Source organism: Narcine bancroftii, chromosome 1 (genome assembly GCF_036971445.1).
Source record: "Narcine bancroftii isolate sNarBan1 chromosome 1, sNarBan1.hap1, whole genome shotgun sequence".
In the NCBI taxonomy this organism is placed as follows: Eukaryota; Metazoa; Chordata; class Chondrichthyes; order Torpediniformes; family Narcinidae; genus Narcine; species Narcine bancroftii.
Genome location: NC_091469.1, coordinates 200,637,655 through 200,664,570, shown reverse-complemented (window position 1 = coordinate 200,664,570; position 26,916 = coordinate 200,637,655). Strand labels below are relative to the sequence as shown.

Here is a 26,916-nt window from a genome sequence, read left to right as displayed (position 1 = left end):
CTGGATCACCATTGGTAACAGGGACCGTGACTGATTGTCTCCCCCTCTCCGCAACCCACAGCTTCAAAGCCCAATTGTCTGTAACACATCGACTAACTCGGTGCAGACATCAAAGGTGGGCTTCAGATTTCTCAAGGAGTCCGTTGACCCCGAGCAGTTCCCAGCATTGCAGATGTGACTGAAATCACCTTTACCCTCTCAACTTTCCCCTTGTCTTTTCCCTTTGCAATTTTTATTCACATGTATTGTTGGCAAGTTGAAGACGTGAATATTCATACAACTTGGGAAGATAGCTTTGATCATTCAATGGATGTGGGCTACATTGGCTGCTATGTTGCTTGCAAGAACAATGACTGCAGTACTAACATTATCCAAAGGAGCTCTGGAGAGGCAGGTTTGTATCCCTCCTAAGCCATCTCTGTGCCTTAGCTGGTCATCCCACTTGCATTTTTTTCTCTCTCCCTCCATAACCGATAACCGACCCCATTCTAGCTGCAAGAGGAAACAATTGGTGGGCATTATGAGGTAACCTTGCTATTCTTCCCACAGTAAGCTGGAATATTCTTGAGCAAAAATCAAACTGCTGGAGGAACTTAGGGGTCAAGCAGCAAATGTGAGGACAAAGGGATGGTCGATGTTTTTGAGGTGATGCATCATGTAGGGCAGCTATTCTCAATGGGGGTCCAATGGGCCCCTCTGATAGCCACAGAACATTTAAGTAAAAGCCACGTTTTCTTTTCACCTCACGTAACATAAATATTTTTTTCTGTTTTTTCACGTGTTCAGTAGGAGAGAAGAACAGAAGAAGCCAAAACTTGACGGTGTCAAAGGGAAGGGGGCCCATGAACTCTGAGCAGAGTTAGAGTGGGCCCATAGCCGAAAAAAAATTGAGAATGGTTGATGTAGAGTCTCGACCCGAAACATCACCGATTCCCTGACCTCCTCCAGCATTTTGTTTCTGGTCAAGATTCCAGCACTTACATTGTGTCTCCATTAGAATATTCTTCCTGAATCTAAAGACTGCATTGCAAACATATTTTCCAAGAAACTGAATACAGGCTGTGGCTGAGAGTTATTGGGGCCAAGCGAGGCAGGTAAATGGGCATACTGTTTAGAACACATGTTATGTACTTTTTAATTTTTATATTTAATATTTATTATCTTTTTATTTAAATTAATATTTTAAAAAATTAGATATGCAGAACGGTAACAGGCCATTTCATCCATGAGCTGGTGTTGCCCAATTACACCCAATTAATCTCCAACCCACAGTACGTTCCGAACAGTGGGAGGAAACTGGAGCCCTCAGGGAAAACCCACGCAGACACGGGGATTCGAATCCCAGTCCCGATTACTGGCGCAGCAACAGCATTGTGATAATTGCTACATCAACCATGTATTTGTCACAGCATATTGTGGTAATTTGTACTGTTATTTTCTGCAGGATTGAAACCATTTTTTTCTTGCACTATGTGCCACTCTGAATATTTATTTATCTATCCTTTATATTGATGATTTTTTTTTTTGCCTTGGTTTATTGTGGTAATTTAATTGGTGTTGTAGTTGGTATATCTTACATACCCAATGTGGCTGCAGCAAATAAGAATTGTGGTGTGATTGTACATTGTTCTAGTTTACGTGTCAATGACCTCATACTCCTGCCAGCACAAGATTGGTTCACGGCCAGTGTGCGGTGGGTGGGTGGGATTGGCGGAACAAATCAGTCATGGAAAACCCCAAAATAAATAACAAACTTTCTAAAACTGACAGAAAGTCCACAATTTAAATTTGATTTTTTAAAATTGAAATTGAATGTGTTGTTCTACCATTGGGTGGGCAAATCTATCAGTCAGTAGATTCAAGTCCAATTACAATTTATCCAAAACAAGGTTAGTACAAAATAAATTTAAAGTAAACCTGCTTTTGTGGAATATATTGAGTTTTGAACCTTAAAGTCAACATTATTCCATAAAAAGAATGCAAGATATATTTGCACTGAAATTAAGGTTAACGGATGGGCTCCACATGTCCGTGCGCTCAGATATAAATGTGCAGCAAAATCCTGCGCGTGTCAGTAGTAGGACTGACATCCTTTGTCGGCTGCAGTGGCTCAGAGACAATCTGGTGAAATCAGCAAGAAATGTGAGCAGGAGCAATGTAATGCCTGTGTTACAATCTTGTTGAAGTCCCTTCACTTAGATTTACTGTTGTCTCTCCTCTAGATGTCAATCAGACTAAATCCAGACACCTTCCCAACTGATACATTTCTCGAGTCTGGATTGCGTTGATGAACGTCTGCTTCCTCTTCACCTGGAGTTAGACTAAAATTCTAAATATGGATTGATAATATTGCAACTTCAAGCATTCGCTTTGTCATTCACAACGGTGGGGAGCTTTGCTGCTTTTAACTCACTGACAAAAGGCAAAGGAGGAAAAACCCAACACCCAACCCCAACCAACCAATTTTCCCCTGCAACCGCTGCAATCGTGTCTGCCTGTCCCGCATCGGACTTGTCAGCCACAAACGAGCCTGCAGCTGACGTGGACTTTTTACCCCCTCCATAAATCTTCGTCCGCGAAGCCAAGCCAAAGAAACTCTGCATAAAACTGGGAGCAACAACTGAGCTCCTCCAGCCACCAATGCCTCACACAATGCTTCTATTTATTCTGAATCATTTAAGTCAATCATCAAAACCCCCATCGTTCTTTCAAAGGCTAATGCAGACAATTCTAATGTAAAGGCACAATTTATGAGATGGGGGTTGGTGTATCAAACATTATATCAAAGGCAATGAAGATTTGTATTTCCATTACCACTGAGGATTAAATTAATTTAGACATCAACATCCATAATCTCAGTGCTCTAAATATGCCGCCTTTAGTTTGTTGTAACACTACAAAATGCTTTCAGTGGATTATTGTCTGACACATTTTTTTATGACATAAAGTCACTACTTCACATGTAATGCAAAAATATTGATCTGATGTATCGAAACTTGATTGATCGATTATTGTTGCAAAAGGTCCTTTGGCTTGTCTGCCTCTAGCCTTGACTTTAATATAAGTAGATCTGTGGTACTCTCCATCTTCCTGCTTTCACCACAGTCTCAGAATCAAAAGCAATTTAGCTTAATAACGATACGGGCACTGCTATTACTTTAAAAGCCTTTTTGATGTACAGTTATCTGAAAAGTGCACAGAGTAACCTTTCAAGGGGGCATAATAACATTCTTGCACTAAGTACAGGGTTAGAGTCTTTTAGAGAATAGTCTGAACTGTATACTATCTGTAAATGGAATAGAAAAGATAAGGTCAAATATATTCATGTGTGATAGGGTTACAAGAAGACCTGCACAATAATTCAAAAGTGCTTATAATTTAATGCAGCATTTGAAATGGAATAAATTCCAATTGTTCAAGTATATATTCATTTATGGAAAAGATCAAAAATGTTAGTGTTTATATGAAGCACATTTCTATGCAGCCTAGGCATAGGTATATCAGAGTATGGGAACACACCCAGTGATATTGTGGCATGCAATAATGGGAACATGAAGTTTCTGGGACTGTCCCTGCTGTCACTGTCTCAAAAGATGTCCTTTCAGCAATTGGCAAGCCTGTGACTGCCTTTGACTGCTCAGTGAAGGGTGGGTTGAGCATTTGAATGATGCTTAGCTAGTGGGAGCGAGGCGAGGAGAATTTATGTCGATGTATAATGGCCCTGGACTACCATTACAGTGAAATATGTCTTACCACCCATCCCCCAACATCCGCCCACCCCCATCCTTTGATTGGATGGACCGTAGATGGGAATTATAGTTACGGTTGCCTTGCCCAATCTTTTAACTGTGTTTGGCAAATGACACAATAATTATTTCAGTTTCAATGGCAGTGCAGAACAAACGAGTGACTTTGGAAACATAATGCAGCAAATTGGAACGGATGAAGATAGGGAACACACAGAATTGAGAAGGATAAACAGCGTGCCACAATCTCCCAAATCAGTGTAAATTAAAGGGTCTGTAAATCAGACATATTCTGCCAATCACTTCATTTATAAATCTTCACTAATATTTTGAACAAATAAAAATCTAACAGTTTGATAGAAAGATTTATGCGATCATAAACTTGGTCCCGAGACTAGTGCTGTGTTTAGCCCAGATGATAAAGAAGGTAAAGATATTTAAAAGGAGGAGATGCTTCTTAAAAGCACCTTGGATTCTTATTCAGATGTTTGAGTTTTGATTGATTTTTAGTTTATTTATGTAAACCTCAGATAATTACCTGACTAACTCAAGACCCAATACCTCTTCCCTAATGGGCTTGTTTGTTAATTTCAGGTCAAATGAATACATTAAAATGTTCTGGTGACTGATTTATTTCTACTCCAGCTGATATATACATTATTTTGAGCAGATTACTTTAGAAGATTGGATTGAATTTAATAATAAATCATGCCATCAAATTGGAAGTCCATTGGTAAGTTTGCTCTTGCTTGGAGCAGGTCATTTTTAAATGAAAATTCAATTATAGATTTAAAAATACAAAACCTTTAATACTAAATGTTAGTAAACTGTGCTCAGAGACATGACTTGCTGATAATAGATGAGAATTCAATTTGGCTTTTGGTTCTTGCCCGATAAAATCCATCACCCTAGATACCAGAACAATGTCTTTTTCTCAACTAAAGGAAACCATGCCCTCTGAAAATATTGGATAAATTCCATAAGCTGGAATAGCTCCTCAGAAAATTCCTGATGTTCCTAGCTGTACCTAGGAGGGTCATTCTGATTTAAGGTCATTCAACTGAAATGTTAAATTTTAGACTCCCTTCATGGACCTGTTACTGTGGAGTACCTCTAAATCTCACACAGGGGAGTGCATCGACTGAAATTGGAAAACTCAGTGTTGCAAGCTACGCAAATGGAACAAAGTGCGGTTCTTCCAGTCTGTTTGGGGCCTCTTTATAGATCAATCAGAACCATCAAAGGTCAGGAATGGATGACATCTTTATACTCCAACCTGATATTATTAACAGCATACAACTTATTATTCTCCATAATTTCCGCCACCTTCAACATGATCCCAGACCCATCTTTCCTCCTCCTTCCCTCTCCACTTTCCGTAGGGATCGCTCCCTCCAGACTCCCTTGTCCACTTATTCCTTCCCACCAATCACCCACCACCCTGGTACCTCCTCCTATGACTACAAGAAATGCTACATTTGCTCTTACACCTCCTTCCTCACCACCATTCTGAGCCCATACAGCCCTTTCAAGTGAAGTGACACTTCTCTTCTGAACTTACAAGGGTCATTTACTACATTTTGTGTCTCCTTTCCACCAGCACCCCACTCCCTTCCCTTCCTTCTCCTAGCAGAGTGCAGCCCTTCTCTGCCCTTTTCCACTAATCCTTTCTCAGATTCTTTCACATTTGGCCTCCACCTGTATCCACCTATTAACTTTTACATCTCAGTCTGTGCTCCTCCCTTTCCACTTTCTCCTTCATTTCCTCCACCCCCATTCATCCACCTTTTTATTCAGGCATCTATCTGTTTTGCCACGTTCCTGATGAAGGGCTCAGGCCTGAGAAGTTGATTGCCTTTCACTTCCTATAGATGCTATGTGACCTGGCGAGTTTCTCCAGCATGTTTGTGTATTACAAACCTCTAACAGTGCACTACTTGGGAATTTGACTACCCCGGAAACCTGGAGGCTCCAGATGGTAACAAAAATAGCCAAGACCATCATAAGCTCCAACCTCCCATTCAGTGCAGAAATCTATGTGAGGCGCTACCTCAAGAAGGCAGCCAACATCATAAAGGACCTTTGTCATCCTGGACGTAACTTCCTTTCACTCTACCTCAGGCAGAAAATATAGAAGCCTGAAGACTGTCACTTCTAGGTTCAAGTACAGTTTCTTTCCAACAGCTATCAGGCTCTTGAACCTCCCCTTGTCTCACTAACCAGAGACTGTTCCAATACTACAAAAGGACAGTTTTCACTATTGCAAAATGGCTTATTTGCACTAGGATACTGTGAATAATGATCTATTTTTGTATTTATTGTCATTTTTTAATTCAATTAAGTCTTTATTTAGTTGCTTTTGCAGAGTTTTTGAAACAAAGCAAGTAAGAATTTTGGTGCATATGTACATCGTACAATGTATATGACAATAAACCCATTATCATTATTACATTCTTGACTAATGCATGGATCAGATGCTGAACCGATCATGATTTACAAACAATGGGTTTGTGGATGATCAATCTGCAATCGTCTGCAAGTCACTGAAAGGTACTGGAGTGGGGGAGGTGATATGGTGGGGGAAATGTAGAACGAGAAGACAATGATGGGGGGGCAATCTGCCCAGCGTGATGGGGGTTCACTTGGCCTCATTGTCATTGAAATATCATTATTGTTGAATTTACATATTTATAAGGCACCAAGAACCAAATTAATATAAAATACAACATTGTCATTGAGGAGAAATATTCACTGCAGCCAAAAGAATATCTGACCCCGTAATAAAATGATAATTTATAAATAATTGGGAAACATATCTTTGTAGGGTGCAAGCTAAAGGAAATAGTAAATTAGAATCCTGCATTGCATTTAGAGGTACTGCTGCTTTTTTCCCCCCATAGATTAATGGCCCATCAGTTCAATAAAGAACAACATAAAGTCTTAGAAAGACACAGAGCACATAATTTTATAATTAGTATCACCGTTAGCAACCATGCTAATAAGAACTGTATGCAAAACCCCAGCTCACTAATGGCCAGGAGAAAAAAATGAAATTCCTGACCACAATATGTTACAGATAATCTTCACTTGGAAAATTATACATGCAGTGTATGTACAATAAAACAAAGGCAGGCAGAATCTCTGTTTCAGAGGGAATATGAACAGATTTTCATCATGTTATATGGAGATGGAAAAGTTAATATTTAGAACCGTGTCCATCAAAGAGTTAAAAGTACACAATCTCTTCTGCAATTATTCCCTTCAAGCACATTTCCTACAGGTGATTGTGTATAATCTCTGCTGTGAGGTTTAAATCGCAAATTCACATTTTATCACTCGACTAGAATTGAAATCCCAACACAGCATCAAAGTGTGGTTTCGATTTAATGTGTTGTAATTTTGACTTCGGGGTGGGGGCACAAAGCATTGGGTGCTGTGTGCACCGAGGGTCTTTGTCTCTCACCAATGCGGCTGATGTTTTGCGAAATAAGTTTTTAAGGAAGGATTATTCTGCACATTCGACATGATGGATTCATCTACTTTCAGGAAATCTGACATGTAGCAGGATCTGTCTTTTTTCTTTCACTGATGTTTTTGTACGTTGTAGCAATCCCATTTCTGTCAGTGAATGAACATAAAAAGGCACTGAGTGCCCAGGAAAGTGAAAGAAGAACTCACGATTCAGAATCCCAGGCACTACCTGTTTTCACTGTCGAGCCTCACTCCCCATCCACCGTATCATGAGCCGGGTGTAACCCGGGAACACAATAATTGGCCTTACTTTCCTGCTGTTGTCAGACCTCATCCACTGTCTGTCACCAGGTGCATTATACTTTTCCAGTAGTGCATAGATAATACAATTGAACCATTACCAATTGCTAACTGCTATAACAACACATAGGGTAAAAAAAAATCACAATTTTAATACATGACCTTGAACCAGGTTGATTCCGAAAGTTGACACAATCTATTTTATTGCACTTTCTTCATATTTAGCAAGTAAAAATTGTGGGTTTGTTAAACGTGGTTGCACCTTCTCACACTCTTTGTGATCGACACAGACCCTTTGGAGGGATGATCCTCTTGCCACATGCCCATGCTTCACCTCTGCTTGGAACTCGAACTAAAAATATCCCCTCTGCTTAGTCTATAGGAGGGAATTCTTTGTCCTTCCTGGCCATGGATTTGGTTAAAGAGAAATGCTTAGGTTTCTCAATGTACATCTTTGGAAGACTGATAAACTCCCATTCCAGCACTGTATCGTGCAGTTTAGACGGGTCTGTGATTCAGTTCTTGGAACTTGGACAGGTTCTTGGTGGGTGTAGAGTCTGGCATTGGAATCCACTAGTGCAGGGAATGATTGAAGTGAATAATATTGTTACATGTCAGTGGAGTTGGGAAAGATAAAGGCCTCTCTCCCCCAACTCCAACCCTTCCTTTCCCCACCTGGCTCCTTCTACCCATTATCCTTCACTCTTCTTCACCACACCTATCACCTACTGGCCTTGTCTCATTCCTCCTTCTCTTCTCCTCTTTACATTGGCTGTCTTCCCTCTCGCTCTCTGGTTCTAATGCAGCCTCAGGCTGAAACATTGGTCCGCCCAGCCCTGATTCTGCATGAGGAAGAAGTGAGGGACAACTGAAGAATTGGAGGAAGAGTGAACAAATGAAAAATTTTCAGCTGTTGGCTTGTCTAAAGCATTAAAAAGGGAGAAGGGTGCTTGAGAAAAACTCTAGCTCAGTCAATTTTGCTTCATAAGATGCTCTCCAATCCAGGGATTAGTAGGGATGGGTACTTGAGAGTGGGCATGGGTAAGATGGGCTGAAGACCTGTTTGCTACATGACTCCATGATTCCACATAGACCTTGGTGACAAAAGGGCTTGGAACTGCATTTATCTATGATCAGATTCAAAAAGGAATAAAAAACAGATTAACTTTACTATGGAAAGTTCTCGATTTCATCGGAGATTCTGATGCTCCGCTCCTTATTTTATGAATTATTAGATTAGCAGGCACAATGACATCATTGTTGGCATTGTTAGATTCTAACGTCCATTAATCTGGCAATATTCAGTTGACCTTTAAGAGTTGGGTAATAAATTGTAGTAGCATCAGTGTTGGAAACTCAACCATGATGAAAAGGTGGGCAGTAAAAGCTTTGTTCTGACACACAACCTGGGCAAGTGCAGCATCCACTTGCGAAAGCTAATCAACTTTGGCAATTAGCCAGCGGCTGCTAATTGACAATTAGGCAAAACAAGTGAAGAGCAAATTTGAAAGCTCAAGGTAATGGCCCAGGATTTTAACAGTGGACGGTCTGTGTGGATAGGGCAAGAGTTGCAAGGCATGCATTGATCTTTTAAGTTCATTTTTAAATTTAGAGATGCAGCGCAGAAACAGGCCCTTCTGGCCCATGAGCCCGCATTGTCCAAATACTCTCATGTGACCAATCAACCTGCTAGCCCTGTACATTTGGAATATGGGAGGAAACCAGTGCACCCACATGGTCTTGGGGAGAACACAAACACCTTACAGACAATGATGGATTTGAACCCAGGACACTGGCACTATAATAATGTTATGCCAACCATGCCACCCTCTTTTGTAAGAATTCTCAAGCAAATGGAATAAATGTGAAGTGAAGAAATATCACCAATATGAATATACATATTCATAATCTTTTACAACCATTATTCTAAATACTTGGCAAAGTACTTATCATCAGTGGGTTTTATATCAAGATTATCATAGCAACCTTGTCTGACAAAGCAAGGTATAAAGTGACACCAGGATATCTCTCTTTGCTAATACTTTGTATAATTTTCCATTGTGTTGCATGGTTTATTTTGGGTCCTTATTTGGGTCTCATCCCACCCTGGACACATTCACTTTTCCTGTTTTCTGTTAGTCAGAAGATACACGAGTTGAACCTCCAGATTCAAGGACAGTTTCTTTCCTGCTGTTATCAGGCTCTTAAATGAACCTCTCACTGGTAAAAGATGATGCTCTTGCACTGTATCTTTCTCTATACTATGCACTATTTGTCTTACTGTAACACTGAGTCCAACACCATTGTTTTATTTAATTGTTATTTGTTTTTATTGCATGTTCTGCTCCATGGATTGACTTGCCCAAATAGCACACAAAACAATTTTTTTAAACTGTATCTTGGTGCATGACAATAAAACAATTCAATAGAATTCCATGCATTATACAGTCAAACACCAATAATCTGATTGTTTAGAAATCTAAATGTTTGGCATCTGCTTCGCTCAGTTCAGAATGTGAGCCGGGAGACAAGATCCATGATCTAGATTATGTGTCAAGAATAAATGGAATTCCAATTAAATACATGGAAGGCCCAATATTGTGTGAAACTTCACACTAAATATTATTTCATCCTGATGATGTGAGATTTTTTTTACTTCTGTGAATGTGGAGGCCAAGGCCATTGTTATAAATCACTGGTGGTTGTCAGTACTGAGACATGCTTTGAATCTCATTCCTGCAGGTTGACCATATCAGAGCACCAAGGGTTGGAATGGAAGAGTAAGAGAATTTCTAAATTCCAGCACCGTTTCCTATGGCTGTTTGTGAAACAGCCATATAATGTTGATAAGTCACTACCACTGATCCAAGTTCAAAGCTATGAATGATGAGAAACTTCATTTGAGAGCAGTCCAGTTAATTATCCCTTATATGGAAGAATAATAAAAACACAGGTCAGAGTGGAAAATTATAGAGTTACAATTTAATTTACTCATCTTGGGGGGGGTGGGAGGGGAAAGATGGTCCTTGAATCTGGCGGTGTGCAATCTCACGCTCAGGTAGTAATCTCTAGGACAGCATTCTCAACGGGTACCATATGCACCCCCCACCAGACTCACCCCCCACCCCTGCTCTGTGGGCCACAGACTAAAATCATAAAATATTTTTCATGTATTTTATGCAGCCAGTCGGAGAGCAGTATGGAAGAAACCAAATAAACTTGACTGCTTCATGGGGAAGGGGGCCCATAAATTTTGAGCAGAGTCCTAAGAGAGCAAGAATCAAAAAAAGGTTGAGAATGGCTGCTCTAAGATTTGCACTATATTGGGCATACATGTACATGCAGGATTAATGTCAGAATTTTACATATTTGCCCACATATAACACACTGTAAACCAGAACCCCCTTTAATTATTCAACATTTCTCAAATTCTTCCTTACTGAAAGTGTTACTGTCCAGAGAGAATGGTCTACCTTTAGGTTTGTTTACACCTTGAAGCTGTGGTGCTACTTAAAGCCTGATCAGATACAAAAGGCAGACAGAGGAAAGTCTGCAGGAGGAAGAGCCTTCCATCTAGGGAGATTTCTGTGTTGGCTTCAGGGTATGGTTGATGGACAAGAGGCATCAATGAAGATGACATGACTTGGAATGTGCGCCTGACTGAGATTACTGCTGAAGCCCATCAAATCTAATGTTAGAATTGCTCCATTCTTTTTCTTTAGTAAATCACAAAATTCTGTCCACCCCACGGTTGAAATAAAACACAAAACGCTGGAGAAGCTCAGCAGGTCCAACAGTCTCCTTCATGCAGCAAAGGTAAAGATACAGAACCGACGTTTCGGGCTTGAGCCCTTCATCAAAGTGTGAGAAAATGCTGGCAAACGTCCAAACAAAAGGGTTGGGGAGTGGTGGCAGGGCAGGAGATGATAGGAAGGAGGGAGGGGACAGCAGTAATGAGGGGAAGGGGAGATGGCACCCTCCCTCCCCCTCATTGCTGCTGTCTCCTCCCTCCTTTCTCCCCTATTATCTTCTGCCTTGCCCACCACCCCATTCCTCCCACCTACTCTTTTGTTCAGATGCCTACCAGCACTTTCTCATACCTCGATGAAGGGCTCAAGCCCGAAATGTTGGTTCTGTATCTTTACCTTTGTTACATGAAGGAGACTGTTGGACCTGCTGAGCTTCTCCAGCTTTTTGTGTGGTTTTACTTTCTTTTTCTTTTGTTGATGTTCATTCAAAGGATGCAGGTTTCACTGGCAAAGACCAGCATTTACAGGAAGTAAAAGGAAACCAACATTTTGGGACTGAGTCCTTGGTCAGGATTCTGGAAAAGGAAGTCGATGCCTGTGTATTTCACTATTAGGACAGATGGGGTTTTAGTTATATGCTCTGCCCCTTCTCTTCCATCATCTCAGAATCAGAATTCATTGTCAAGAACAAGTCACAAAATTTGTTCTTTTGCTGATGCATCACAGTACAAACATTTATATAAACTACATTACAAAAATAAATTAAAAAGTAGTGCACAAAAAGTCAAAATAAGGCAGAGACCTTGGTTCATCGATCATTAAGGAATCTGATGGCAGTGGGGAAGAAGCTGTTCTTGTGCCGTTGTGTACTCGTCTTTATGCTCCTGTACCTTTTCCCTGAAGGTTGTAGAGTGAAGAGGGCATGGCCTGGGTGGTGGGGGTCTTTGAGGATAGAGGCTGCTTCTTAAGACACCGCCTCATGTAGATGTCCTCAATGTGATGTCGCAAGCCGAGTTAACAACCCTCTGGAGCTTTTTCTTACCTTGAACATTGGTACCTCTGTACAAGACAGATGCAACGAGCCAGAATACTCTCCACAGTACATCTGTAGAAGTTTTCAAGAGTCTTCGGTGACATTACCAAGCCTCCTCAAACATCTTACAAAGCGCTAGCAAGGCTTCTCCATGATTGCATCGACATGGAGACTCCAGGACAGATCCTCGGAAATGTTGATACCAAGGACTGTTCTCCTGACCTCCTCTTGAAGTCCACAACCGTCCCTTTGGTTTTGCTAGCTTTGAGTGCAAGGTTGTTGACACCACTCAACGGACTGATCTATCTCTCTCCTGTACACTTCCTTGTTGCTGTTTGTAATTCTGCCAACAACTGTGGTGTCATCAGCAAATTTGTAGATAGCATTGGAATTGTGCCTGGCCACACAGTAGAGTGAATAGAACAGCGGGCTAAGCACACATCATTGAGGTGTGCCTGTGTTGATAGTCAGTGAGGAGGAGCTAACATCAGAATAGGGATAGTTTGATGTGAAACTTTGGTAAACCTTTGGTGCAAATTAAAATGGGCTTGTTTGTCACAAAATAGACTTTGAAAATATTTTTAAAAGTATTGTTCCCTGCCTAAGTACTTTCAATTGCAGTATCTAAAGCCTAATATTTATTTTCCTTCTTGTGCTGTCAGCCAGCTTGTTTGGGTCTTAATTCCTCTCTTTTAAAAAAAGAATCCCTCCAGCATCAGTATATTTATAGCTTCATTTGCATCTGATTATTATGCAAGTCATATTCCCTAACATGTTATTCGTGATCAGCTTGTGGAAGAAATTTTTGGAGCACTAAAACCTGGAGGAAAAATACAAATGGATGTACTTTTGGCGAGCTCAAATAATGAAGACTCCTAAAGGCAAACATCAGATTTATTTTCTAAAACTTTAGTTCTTGTTGTGGTTCAAAAGCTGAGAAGATTTTCTGGAATAAATCCTTCTTAGCATAATTTTTTTCTCCATCAAACAAGTAAAAAATGATCTCAAGAGGACTCCTAAGTAATTAGATGTAATGGAATTAAATGGTGTCCCCTGACTTTGCACTCTCAATTATAAGTCAACTCTCTGAGGGCAGAAATAGACAACTGCTAGACAGTATATGTCTGTAATCAATTGTCCATTGGCCTGAGCTGAAACTTGTCAAGTAAAGTCAAGTTTATTGTCATCTGATTGCACAAGTACAACCCAATGAAACAGCGTTCTCCGGTCCTCTATGCAAAACCCGCAAACACACAGTCAAGCATAACACATACAGAGCCAAGCAATACATATACAGGACAAGTATTCATATATCAAAATAAATAAATAAGTAAATATATATTTTTTTTTTCAAAAATATGAGCGCCTTGGATTAGTGTGAACAATTCCTTTGGTCGTTCAATGGTCTCACTGGCCATGGGAAGAAGCTGTTCCTCAGCCTGGTAGTGCTGGCTTTGATACTCCTGTATCTCTTTCCTGATGGGAGCAGCTGAAAGATGATGTGTGCAGAGTGGAAGAGGTCCTCAATGATTTTGTGCGGCCTCTTCAGATAATGATACGGGTAGATCACTTTGATTGGGGGGGGGGGGTTGGGAAAGAGGGAGACTCCAGTGATCCTCTCTGCACTCTTATGGCCCTTTGGATTGACCTCCGATCCATTTCTCTTCTCCAATCATTCCACACTGTGATACAGCCGGCCAGGATGCTCTCGAAAGAGCTCCTGTAGAAGGTTAACATAATGGTGGCTGATAGCTTTACCCGCTTCAGTCTTCTCAGGAAGAGGAGCACCTTCTTAACAAGTGAGGAGATGTATGCCCACGATAGGTCACTAGTCACATGAACTCCAAGGAACTTGGTGCTCTCCACTCTCTCAACTACAGAGTTGTTGAGATGTAGTGAAGAGTGGTCATTCCTTCCACTGCACATCAATTAAAATTAACCATTGAGGCACATTGAGCTGGAGACCAGCAACAAATTTCTTAATGATTCAGTCATGATTGTCTCAGTATGTTCAGCTCCAACAAGCTATCACTTTGCTGGTGACACCACTGTTGTTGGCTGAATAACTGGAAATGATGAGTCAGAATACAGGATGGAGATTAAAAATCGGTTTGGGTGATGCCAGAACAACAATCTTGCTCTCAAAGTCAACAAGACCAAGGAGATTATTGTAAATTTTAGGAAGAAGGGTTGGGTGGGGAGGGGAGGGACTATAAGAATGTAAGAAAGAGGTGCAGAAGTCAACCTTCTGGCCCATCGAGCCTTTTCCACCATTCAATAAGATTGTGGCTGATCTGGCTGCGAACTTAGCTCCCTGCCTTTTCCACACAACTCTTAATTGCCTTACTTTGATATTTCATGAGGTAGCCTCTACTACGCCATTGACAAAGAAATCCACAGATTTAGTGCTCTCTGGGTAAGGCACTTCCTCCTTATGTCCATCTTCAGTCTCCACCCCTGAATCTTGAGACAATGTTCCCCTTGGTCAAGTCTCACCTACCAGAGTAAATAACCTCCCTTCCTCTATTTTTTCTGTTCTTTTGTTTCTGTAAGATGTCCTCTCATTCTTCTGAATTTCATTAAGTATGATCCATGCACCTGTCTTCAATGATGGAATGGCAGTGGAGAAGATTAGCACCTTCAAGTTCCTGGGACTTTACATATCAGAGGACCTGGAGACAGCACATCGAGGCAACCATGAAGAAGGAACACCAATGCCGAGGAGCTTTGGCAGGTTGTCGAATGTTGTTTGACAGGTCTATGGTGGAAAGTATATTGACTGGTCAGAGGAACAGAGCAGGATTGGAAGATGTTTTCAATAAAAAGGAAAGTAGTCAAAGGAAAGATGGTACCAATGTGGTTAACAAAAGGCCAAGATAAAAGCAAATGGAAGGGCATATAAGGTAGCTAAAACCAGTGGGAAATCAGAAGACTGGGATTCCTTTAAAAACTTACAGAAAGAAATAAAGAAAGTCATAAGGAAAGAATATGAGTTATGAAAAGGAGATTGGAAAACAATATATAAAAAGATACTAAGAGTTTTTAAAAATATATAATGAATAAAAGAGAGACATGTGTTGACACAGGACCGATAGAAAACGATGCTGAGGAAATTATAATGGGTTACAAAGAATAATTAAATCCAAATTTTAAGTCTGTGTTCACTGTGGAAGACATTAGTAATGTCCCTGACAGACAGAAGCTTCAGGGTGTAGAGTTGGATACAGTTAAGAATACTAGAGAAATTGTGCAAGGTTAATTGGATGGATTAAAGACAGGTAAATCTTTCGGACCAGTGGAGGTACACCCACGGGTTTTGAAAGAGGTGGCTTTGGAGATTGTAGATCCATTGGTGACAATCTTCCAGAAATCATTAGTCTCTGGCATGGTTCCGGGGGAATGGAAGGTTGTGAATGTGGTTCTGCTGTACAAGAAAGGTGGGAAGCAGAAAAAAGGGACCTATAAGTCTGACATCAGTGGTGGGGAAGATATTAGAGTCAATCCTCAAGGATGAAGTTATGAAATGCCTGGAAATGGATGACAGGATAAGTTCTAGTCAGCATGGTTTTCTAAAGGGTAGATCATGTTTGACTGACCTATTAGAGTTTTTTAAAGAAATCTCAGGTAGGATAGACAAAGGGGAGGCTGTGAATGTTATATACTTGGATTTTCAAAAAGGCTTTTGATAAGGTGCCGCATGTTAGGCTGATAAATAAAATGAAGGCCCATGGATGCTATTAGATTGCATAGAAAACTGACTGATAGGCAGAAAGCAAAGGGTTGAAATTAGGGATCCCCTTCAGATGGCTGCCAGTAATAAGTGGTGTTCCGCAGGGGTAAGTCTTGGGGCCGCTGCTGTTTACAATTTATATTAATGATTTGGATAATGGACTAAATAGTTTTGTGGCCAAATCTGGAGATTAGACCATAATAGGTGATGGAGCAGGAACTGTTGAAGAAACCATAAAATTGCAGAGGGACATAGACAGATTGGGAGACTGGGTAAATATATGGGTGATGAAGTACAATGTTGAGAAGTGTTCAGTTCTATGTTTTGGCAGTGGAAATAAACAGGCAGAGAACAATCTGGATGGGGAGGAAATTCAATCCTCGGAAGTGCAAAGAGACTTGGGTGTCCTTGTGCAGAGTAATCCAAAAGTTAATGCCCAGGTAGGATTGGTAGTGAAGAAGGCAAATGCTATGCTAGCATTCATTTCAAGAGGTGTAGTATTTAAGGGTAGAGAGGTGTTAATGAGACTCTATGGGGCACTGGTGATACCCCACTTGGAGTACTGCATACAGTTTTTGGCCCCCTATCCTAGAAAAGATGTGATGTTGTTGGAGAGGGTGCAGAGGAGATTCATCAGGATGATTCCTGGAATGAAGGGGCTGGAGTATGGGGGAATGTTTAGCAGCTCTTGGGTTGTATACATTGGCGTATAGGAGAGTGAGGGGGCATCTCATAGAGACAATTCAAATATTGAAAGATTTTGACAGAGTGAATGCAGATAAAATGTTTCCTTTGATGGGCTAGTTGAAGACAAGGGGTCATAGTCTTAAAATTAGAATTTGTCCAATTAGAACAGAGAGGAGGAAGAACTTCTTTAGTCACAGCGTCGTGGATCTGTGGATCTCACTGCTGCACAAAGCAGTGGAGGCCAGATCACTGGGAGTATTTAAACAGGAAATGGATAAGTATCTCATTAATAAAGGTATCAAGGGATATGGGGAAAAGGCTGGTAAATGGAACTAGGTGTGAGTTTAGTTTAGCTTAGTGCATAGTCACGGAACAGACCCAATGGGCCTAGTGGCCTGCTTCTGTACCTTTATCTTGTGATTTTGTGACTGGATGCATCATGGCCTGATTTGGTAATTAAGAGCCCCAGGAATACAGAAGACTGCAGAAAGAAGCAAAGCAAGCCAAGGCCATCAAGAGCTCTGACCTCCCATCTATTGAAGACTTCTACTTGAGGCGCTGCCTCAAGAAGGCAGCCAACATCATCTTCTCACTGCTTCCTTTCGGTGTAAGGTGCAAAAGCCTTAAGTCCAGCACCTTTAGGTCCAAGAACATTTTTTTTCAACAGCTATCAGACTCTTGAACCTCCCTTTTCCTCCTATAAACTGCTCCGGGTCCACAAAAAGACCTGTCTATTCTATTGAAACATCATGTTTTTTCTTGCATTCACAGCCATTGTAAATATTTATTTTGGATGGGGGTGATTTCATGCATACTATTGGAGGTTTTTTTTAATAAAGTATGTGTTTGGCTGCAGCAAGTTAGAATTTTGTTACATCTGGACATTGTAGTTATGTGTATGACAATAAATTCATTTTCATTATCATTATCACACACATTGCAGAATTAATCCATTCCTATTCTTGCGGTGGCCACTCACGTTGGCTGGTTGTGCTGGCTTTTGCTGGTGGCTCTTCTGAAGGCAAATGAGAAAACATGAAGCTCCCAGCTAAGTGCATCACGGAGTGATCCAGCACAGAAACAGACGCTTCAGCCCATTGAGACAATGCTGACCAGCAAGAACCCGTTTGCACAAGCCCTATATGGAGACACCAGATGGACTGAGCTCATCTGTGAGGAGGGAACATTTCAGGGCAAGTATCCTTTACCCAATTATTCCTGCTGCCTGTCTCAATGAAGCTGACCAATCCCCACCCATATCTTAAACAGCAGCAGAAGAGGAGGGTAGATGATCATTCAATGTGGATCTACTTGACACTTCTGCAGTTCTATGGAGCCAGCAACAGGAGACCAAAACTTAGCAACCATGGACTAAATTCAGGATTGAGAAGCAAAATAAAAGCTTCGCAATGGGGAGAATGCTTTGTTCTGGGTGCTACCTGCTCCAATGTTCACAGAACGCCAGTGGTATAGATAAGGAAATAATGGTAATCATATTCTAACTTCATCCATAACCTAAAATAATAATAATTTATTGTGACTATCAATCCACGTGCATAAAATTAAGGTTTGAGGGTCATCATATTTACTGATCAGTAATTATAGATAAATAGGCCATTAAAAACTTATTATCCTATAGTGTAAAAGAGTATAAGCTTTACTGAGGAATGTTAGTGAGAATAATTTGCGAAGAGCTGGTAATTTTGGCAGATCATTGACAAGGGTTGAGAAGTATCACTCCCAGTAGAGGAACCAGGAATCATTGCGAGGAATTTTGTGATTTGCCGATTGCAGTCCTCCAGTACGCTCATCTACTCTCAGAATTGGCTTTATAGTGGACCGATGAGTGAAGCCTCCGGTTTTATTCTCATTATAGCGACAAAATTCTGACTTGTGTGCGGCCACATGAACCCAGGAGCTGCTGGAAACATCAAACAATTCCTGCTCAGGAGGCAAGTGCTTTCTGAGTTCAGGACACAATATTCATAAATATAATCAGGTTGTTAACTATTGAACATTGAATACAATTAATGGTGGGATTCTGATATTATGGACATAAGTAAATGTACAGATGCACTGAAATTCTTACTTGCTTAGCCACACAGGTGCAGAATTATGCATTAAATTACCGCAATATGCCATGAGCAAAATAAAAGAACAAATATAAAAAGGGAGATAACTAAATAGTCACAGATGCAATTAGTGCAGAAAATGTGATGTTTTATACTGCAGACAGATCTTTGGACCTGGAGTAGTTCATGGTCAGGGCAGTGGGGAGAGGTTCAAGAGCCTGATAGCTGTTGAAAAAAAAAATTGTTCTTGAACCTAGAGGTTTCAGACTTCTGCCCAGAGGGAGCAGTAAGAAGAGGTTGTGACCAGGGTGATGGGGCTCCTTTATGAAGAGGTTGTGACCAGGGTGATGGGGCTCCTTTATGATGCTGGCTGCCTTCTTGAGGCAGCGCCTCACATCGATGTCTGCTGGGGATGTGTCTGTGATGGGCCTGGCCTATGTTTGCCACTTTCAGCAGGCCTTCATGGAAATAGCTGTTTCAGGGAATTTTCCCAGTTCATTTCATGATTCAGTGGTTAGTCCATTAAGCAGCTTGCCACAATTGAAAGGAAAGGAATAGGATTTTATTTGAGATAATCTTGAAGACAATTGTTATTGGAGTATTTATTAACAATGCTGATTAAGTTGATTTGTTGAAGGCACGCAAGGGAATGGGACACACAGTGACCCTTGTATTTCACACACTTTCCAAACCTGCAACCCCTTCCATCAAGGACACCATGGTATGTTATCACATCTAGGTCTCTCGCTACACCATCATGACAAGATCATGGATAATTATCAACACATGAACCTCAGATGCTGAAATGTTGAGCAATTGAAGAGAAGCTGGAGGGACTCGACGAGTCAGGCAGTGTCTGCGGAGAGAAGTGGTCAGTCGATGTTTTGGGTCGGGATACTTTTTCTGAGCTTGGACAAAATGCTGGGAATCTAATTCTCAGCATCGTGAGAGTAACTTCACCAGAAGGACAGCGACGGTCCAAGAAGTGTACTCTCACCCAATTCCTTAAACCTTGGCTGTTCCATTGATCCTGAAAAATGAATTTAAAAAGGAAATTTCTTCAAAAAATTGAGTCTGAAGAGGACCCAAAAATGGCAGCTCCTACTGCCAACAAAAGCAAGATAATTTGTTCAGAGCAAGATGGAGAGTTCAGGTTAAAAAAAAAATACATGTGATCAATGTCAATGACTTAAAACAATGAGGTCACCAGGTTTAATTGACAGGGTAATGATCCAATCATTTCTAGTCTGACAGGATCTAGCATCATCACTCTCTTTGGCTTTGAGTGAGTGAGGCATGTTTAGGACAGTTGGATGATGCAAAAGGTGAGCAAAGATCAAAGAACATCCTGCAATGCACAGCTAGAATTCCAGGTGGGAGTTGAGAGGAATCTCTTCTGAAGCTGCCCACAGCTGGCTTCAGATTAGAACTGGTAGTCTCTGGTGAGCTAAAGATCCCACTCTTCATGGAAAATGCAGCAAGGGAAAGAAATGAGAGGCAGTGTGCTGAGGAGAATCAGCAAACACAAGAATACACGAGGTTTTCCCACCACTTCTTAATTTTTATCAGTCCTCTCACTGACATTACGGAAAGATATACCTCGTAAGAAAATTGAATAAAACAGTATCCAAGTTTTGCCTTGAGTTGACTTGATCTTGTTTTAATACAATTAAATTCCGATAATCCGGCACCTCTGGGATTTTGACAATGATAGGCAAGCAAATTTCCAGATGATTAGACATTAAGACCGCAAGACCATAAGACATAGGAGCAGAAATAACCTATTCAGCCCATCGAGTCTGTCCCACCATTTAACCATGAGCTGATCCATTTTTCCACTCAGCCCCAATGCCCGACCTTCTCCCCATAATCTTTGATGCCCTGGCTAATCAAGAATCTATCAATCTTTGTCTTAAATACACCCAATGACTTGACCTTCACAACTGCCTTTACAACAAATTCCACAGATTTACCACCCTTTGGTTGAAGAAATTCCTACGCATCTCTGTTCTAAGCGGGCGCCCTTCCATCCTGAAGTTGTGCCCTCTTGTTCCAGACTCTTCAACCATGGGAAACAACTTTTCTACTACTACTCTGCCCATGCCTTTCAATATTCAAATGTTTAATTGAGATCTCCCTCATTCTCCTAAATTGCAATGAATACAAGTCGAGAGCTGTCAACGCTCTTCATGATAATCCTCTTATTCCTGGAATCATCCTTGTGAACCTTCTTTGAACCCTTTCCAATGTCAGCACATTTTTTCTTAAATGAAGAGCCCAAAACTGCTCACAAGACTCCAAGTGAGGGCTCACTAGTGCCTTACAAAGCCTCAACATCACATCCCTGCTCTGAAATCCCATTCTTTACGAAAACAATGCCAGAATTGCATTTACCTTCTTCACCAAATTTACCTTCAGGCTCTCCTGCACAAGGACACCCAGGTCTATTTGCATCTGAGGGTATGTTCAATTTTCTCCCCATTTAAAAAATAGTCTCCCCATTAATTTTTTTCTACAAAAGTGTATGACCGTACACTTTTCAAAATTATATTTCATTTGCCATTTCTCTGCCCATTCTCCTATCTAAGTTCTTCTTGCAGCCTCAACACTACCTGCTCCTCCACCTACCTTCATATCATCTGCAAACTTGGCCACAAAGCCCTTCATCCTAACCATTAATATACAACATTCCTCCCATTAATAGCCAAAGCATAATTTTATTTCAAGCAAAGAGATACTGGAGGGACTCAACTGGTCAGGTAGTGTCCACGGAGAGAAACGGTCAGTCAATGTTCTGGGTCATGAAAGGGGTCCCAGCCTGAAACATCTCCCTCCACGGTTGCTGTGACCGGCTCAGACCCTCCGGCTTCTCACTGCTTGATCAAGATTCTAGCATCTGCAGTTCTTGCATCTAAAATTCTATTTTAATTTTTTTTAACATGGTACACAGTTGCATAATTAATTTTTCAGTGAACCTGGTAAGATTAAATGGAGCAGGAGATATACCAGCTTTCTTGACCCCAGCTCCAGTTGCAAACCCTCCTCTGTTCCCAAACCCAGATCCGGCATTTGCAGCACTTCAGACCTCTTGCTCTCGTGCACAATTGGGACCCTCAGGAATTTTGAAAAATTAGACTATCGGAGTTTTAATGTACCATATATTTCAGTGTGTAAGTTGAATCTTGAAACCCTCAAAGAGCATTCAAAAATCAGGGGCTGACTTATACGTCAGATACAAAAATAAGACCTTAAATTAAACACTAAAAAACACTCACTTAAAAGACGACCCGAAGCACCTCCCTACCGATGGTGCTGTCACTCCCCGACACTTCCCCACTGCTGCCATAACCCACCCAGACATTTTATACATTTTATAATTACAGAGTCCGAGGTCCCCACTCCTGCCAGGAGCCCGAGCTCCCCACTCCTGCCCAGGAGCCAACACGTAGCTGTGGTTCCTGCACTGAGCACACTAGGACAGTGGGATGATTTCTTCAATGAGGACGGCACCGCACCCGATGTTGAGAGTGGAGTCGTTGTCGCCGACTCTGGCTGCAGCTGATGCTGAAGAGTTGGACCCAGCTCTGTTTGGCATCTTCCCGGCCAGAAGCAAAGTTTTTTTAAATTGTTTTGTTTTTTACTTGCTTACTTAATTTACAAATTTGTACTGGGCAATGGGGATGTTGTTGGGAGGCCCGGATACCAGTCTACGGCAAATTCCTTGCAGAAAATTGGGAGGTTGACTTATACACCCAATATATGATATAACCATGAAAATGAGGCTGAAAATGGGGACCTGACTTAATCTGAAGGCTGACTTATACATCGAAATATACAGTACTTATATTTGCTATATATATATATATATATATATATATATATATATATAAATATAAAGGCATGTCAAATTTTGTAAAATGTAAAGATGTGTATGTGCACAAATATGACATATACACTTTTCTTTAAATATATTGCAAGTTTATTAAAATGTCAGTATGAAACAAAATAAAATAAATTATTTCCTATATTCCAATATATGTATAGAGGAAAATATGTGCATTTTATATTTGTTATACTGTATTTTACAAAATTATGCTGCTTGAAATGCAATAGCTGGCAATTTACATAACTCACACTGTTTATGTGTGTGCGTTTGTGTTTTTCTGTGTGCATGTGTTTGTGTCTGCGTTTCTGTGTGTCTGCATTAGTGTGTGCTTGCGATTGTGCATGTGTGTGTTGCTACGTGTGCGTGTATGTATGTCTACTTGTGTATGTGTGTGTATGTGCATATGTGTGTCTCTGTGTGTTAGTGTGTGCGTGTATGTATGTATGTGTGTATGTATATGTGTGCGTGTTTGTATGGGTGTTTAAATTTTTACATTTAGACATGCAGCATGCAAACAGGCCATTTAAGCCCAGAAGTCCATGCCACCCAATTTACACCCCATTAACCTACATCCCCGGTATATTTAGAATGGTTGCAGGAAACCGGAGCCCCCAGAGAAAACCTACACAGAACATGGGGAGAATGTACAAACTCCTTACTGACAGTGTGGGATTTGATCTCCTGTCAGGTCCCGATCGCTGGCACTGTAAAGCATTGTGCTAATCACTGCGCCAATTGTGCCGCCCTTGCGTGCGTGTGCGTGTGTGTGTGTGTGTGTGTGTGTGTGTGTGTGTGTGTGTGTGTGTGTGTGTGTGTGTGTGTTTGAGTGTATATCCGTATGTGTATGTTTGTGTGTATGGATATGTATGTGTGTGTGCGTGTGTGTGTGTGTGTTTGAGGTATGAATGTTATGCATGTGTGTGTGTGTGTGTGTGTGTGTGTGTGTGTGTGTGTGTGTGTGTGTGTGTGTGTGTGTGTGTGTGTGTGTGTGTGTGAGTGATATCATGAAAATGGAGCTGGTGCAAATAAACTCAGGAAGCTGAATGGTTAAAGCCAAGGGTTTTTAATAACATTGATCAGATGAAATGAAGAAACCCACAACACCAGGAGACAACAGCAGCTCACACATCCGACATTCTATCACTGCCGACACATATTGACTTGAGGTCTGAACAAGTCAGTCGCTCATCAGTGGCTGGTCTGATTGAGTTGCCTACAGTCAGTAAATGAGCCGTCTGCTGCGGGTAGAAATGAACTGCAATATTTTCAGACCTTGTTGCTGGCCAAAATAAACTAGAGATATAAGACCCTGGAGGACTACAATGAGTTTACTCAGCAAGCCTCGATAACTAGCCAACCCTTCATCCAGCCAAGGTTGTTGCATAGTGTGTTGTTTCTCACCCTTGCATGACTTTTTCCATCACCAAATAATTAGACATATTTCTTTGATGTGTGTGTGTGTGTGTGTGTGTGTGTGTGTGTGTGTGTGTGTGTGTGTGTGTGTGTGTGGTGGGGGGGGTGGGGGCAGAGTGCAGAGTCGTGTTGTGATCAGATGACCTTCAAAAGTGGGGATTAATATGTTGAAGAGTCTTGATTTGGATGTAAAATTATTGGTGTCAAAGTTTTGACCACAGATCCCTGAAGATCTGATTTAATTTTGTTGTCTTGGATAAAAATCAATAACACTTTGCATTTGCAGTGTGTCTGTGGGGATGAATAAAGTCATGAAATAGATGCAACATTTCACTCGCCTAATAGGAAACCAATGGACTGATCAATAAGTCCAGTGACTACTCCCTCCACAAGCCTACCACCACCCAATCTGGCTGGAGAGGGAGAAGGAGAGGGAAAGGGAGACGGAGTGTCCTCGTGGAAGTACGGCCCTCTCACTGGAACAAAAAATGCAAAGACTGGACTTCTAAAATAACATATGAAGATGAGGAATGCTCAATGGATAAAGACAACAACTTGCACTTTCAAACAATGACTCTCATTTTCTCTCCATTGATGCTGTCTGACGTCAAGTTTCTTTCATTTATTCCCCACATATCTAGCATATGAAATATTTTGGGTTTTTTTAAGTTTCTGCTTCTGTGAATTTATATGAGTATATGTATCTTCTTCTTCTTCTGGCTCTCTATCCCATAGGATGATGATGGTTCCTTTCAGTCAGTTTGTGGGGTTGGGTATGAGGATCCCCCACTCCTCAGAAAGGAACAGCAAAAGCGTGAATGGATTTTAAGTGAGTAGGGGGTTGCACAAGTCCAGATCCACCCTCTCGACATCCCCTCCTGGATCCAGTGGCATGAAGAGGTCCAAGATGGCTGGGGGAAGTTCTGTTGCAGTGAATGGCCAGAGCAAACTTCGATGCAAAGGATACCCTTTCCGCACTTCATGGCACATGTTTGCTAGATGGCCATTGACCCTACAAGAGGGTTTATCCACCCTTTTACAGGTCTTATTTTTCATCCTGCAGGGTGTCTAGCCACCCTCCGTACCAGCCAAGCTTGGTGGGGGAGCCAGTTTAGTCACCGACCACCCAACCATGTGACAGGTAAAACATTGGACCAGTAGCACTCAGACGAGTGACCTGACATCAAGTATGTGTATATGTGTATGTCTAAGCATTGCATCTATATTGTGTGCCTATTTGCGCATTTGTGAATGGATGTATATGTATGCGTCTCTGTCTGTCTGTGACTGTCTCATACACACACATTGACACAAACCCACACAAATACAGGTACACTATCCTTTATCCAGACATCTAAAATCCAGAAAGCTCCAAAATCTGGCAAGTGGGGAGGGAGACGGCAGCACGAGTCGGGGGGGAGGGGGAGAGACCAGCAATGCGAGTTGGGGAGGGTGAGGAGGAGAGACCGGCAGCATGACTCGGGCAGGCGAGGGGGAGAGACCGGCAGCGCAACTTGGGTGGGTGGGGGAGAGACCGGAGCACGACTTGGGCGGGCGGGGATGGAGAGACCAACAGCGCTACTCGGGCGGGCGGGCGAAGACACCGGCAGCGCGACTCGGGTGGGCAAGGGGGAGAGACCAGCAATACGACTCGGGTGGGCGGGGGGTGAGACTGGCAGCGCTGGTCAGGTGGGCGAGGGGGGGAGACCGGCAGCGCAAGTCGGGCGGGCGAGGTGGGTGAGATGGGAGCATGACTGAAAGGGGGTGGGGGTGGATATGGCTGCACAATTTGGTTGGGCTTAAATCTGGCTTTCCGAAATTCGGAACGCACTCTCCCACAAGGTTTCCGGATAAAGGATTGTGTGTGTGTGTGTGTGTGTGTGTGTGTGTGTGTGTGTGTGTGTGTGTGTGTGTGTGTGTGTGTGTGTGTGTGTGTGTGTGTGTGTGTGTGTGTGTGTGTGTGTGTGTGTGTGTGAGAGAGAGAGAGAGAGAGAAAGAGAGAGAGGGGACATCTATGCCTGTGTATACGTGCCATGTAAAGTACATATAAAAAAGCAGGATGATCACTGCTTCAAATTAAAAAGCAAATACACACAATTTTTACCCAGGTAACTCCAGGCCACTGAAAAACTGATTTACAAAATGTAATTTACTATATCCCATTATTGCAACCTTTAAATGAGCCCATATTTTATCTGTTTTATGAATCTGTTTGACATTTTATTTTATGGAGCTGTGTTTACTTTATTTCAAAGTTAAAAACATATAAATTAAATCAGTCTTGCCCATATTCTTTCAGATGTATTTTGCTTGTCCCTGTTTGTTGGAAGCTTGTTGGATTTAATTGAACTCTTTGCAAGATGCCCACTGCAACTTCAATATTGAAATAAGAGTATTTTTCTCTGGGCATTCCAGGCACAGTTAAAGTGCAGTGACTCTGTTCAGTCAACAAATATAAAATCCATATTGCTACAGCGTAAGATTGCAGCAACATCAAACTCTCACTATGCAAATCAAGATTACTTTAGCAATTTTGGTGTAATGCAGCTAATTCATTAAATTATCTCAAATGTTCCAATAAATATGAAAATTCAAAAGTATGGCTTTAGAAGAAAGTGGCTCAAATTCTATCAAAACTCGATTTTAAATAGCATTAGCAATTTGCAGACTCTTTTAAAGTGTGCATTTGTAGGTTATAAAATATACTTAAAAGGTATTTTATCTGCCAACAGAATGTAATACCAAGGACAAGCACTCAGAATTGGATATCCCCCTATATCCCAATTATCTAAATCCAAAACCAGAGAGGGAAAAAAATTACTGGTGAGC

At 41.4% G+C, this 26,916-nt stretch overlaps 1 long non-coding RNA gene across 1 annotated transcript; it reads left to right on the top strand.

Annotated features, from left to right (window-relative positions):
- The first annotated feature begins 585 nt into the window (after nucleotides 1-585).
- On the top strand, nucleotides 586-26,916 carry LOC138747407 (uncharacterized). Its single transcript, XR_011347488.1, has 4 exons — nucleotides 586-645; nucleotides 787-1,094; nucleotides 4,417-4,479; nucleotides 26,820-26,916. It is a non-coding gene; the product is annotated as an uncharacterized lncRNA (long non-coding RNA).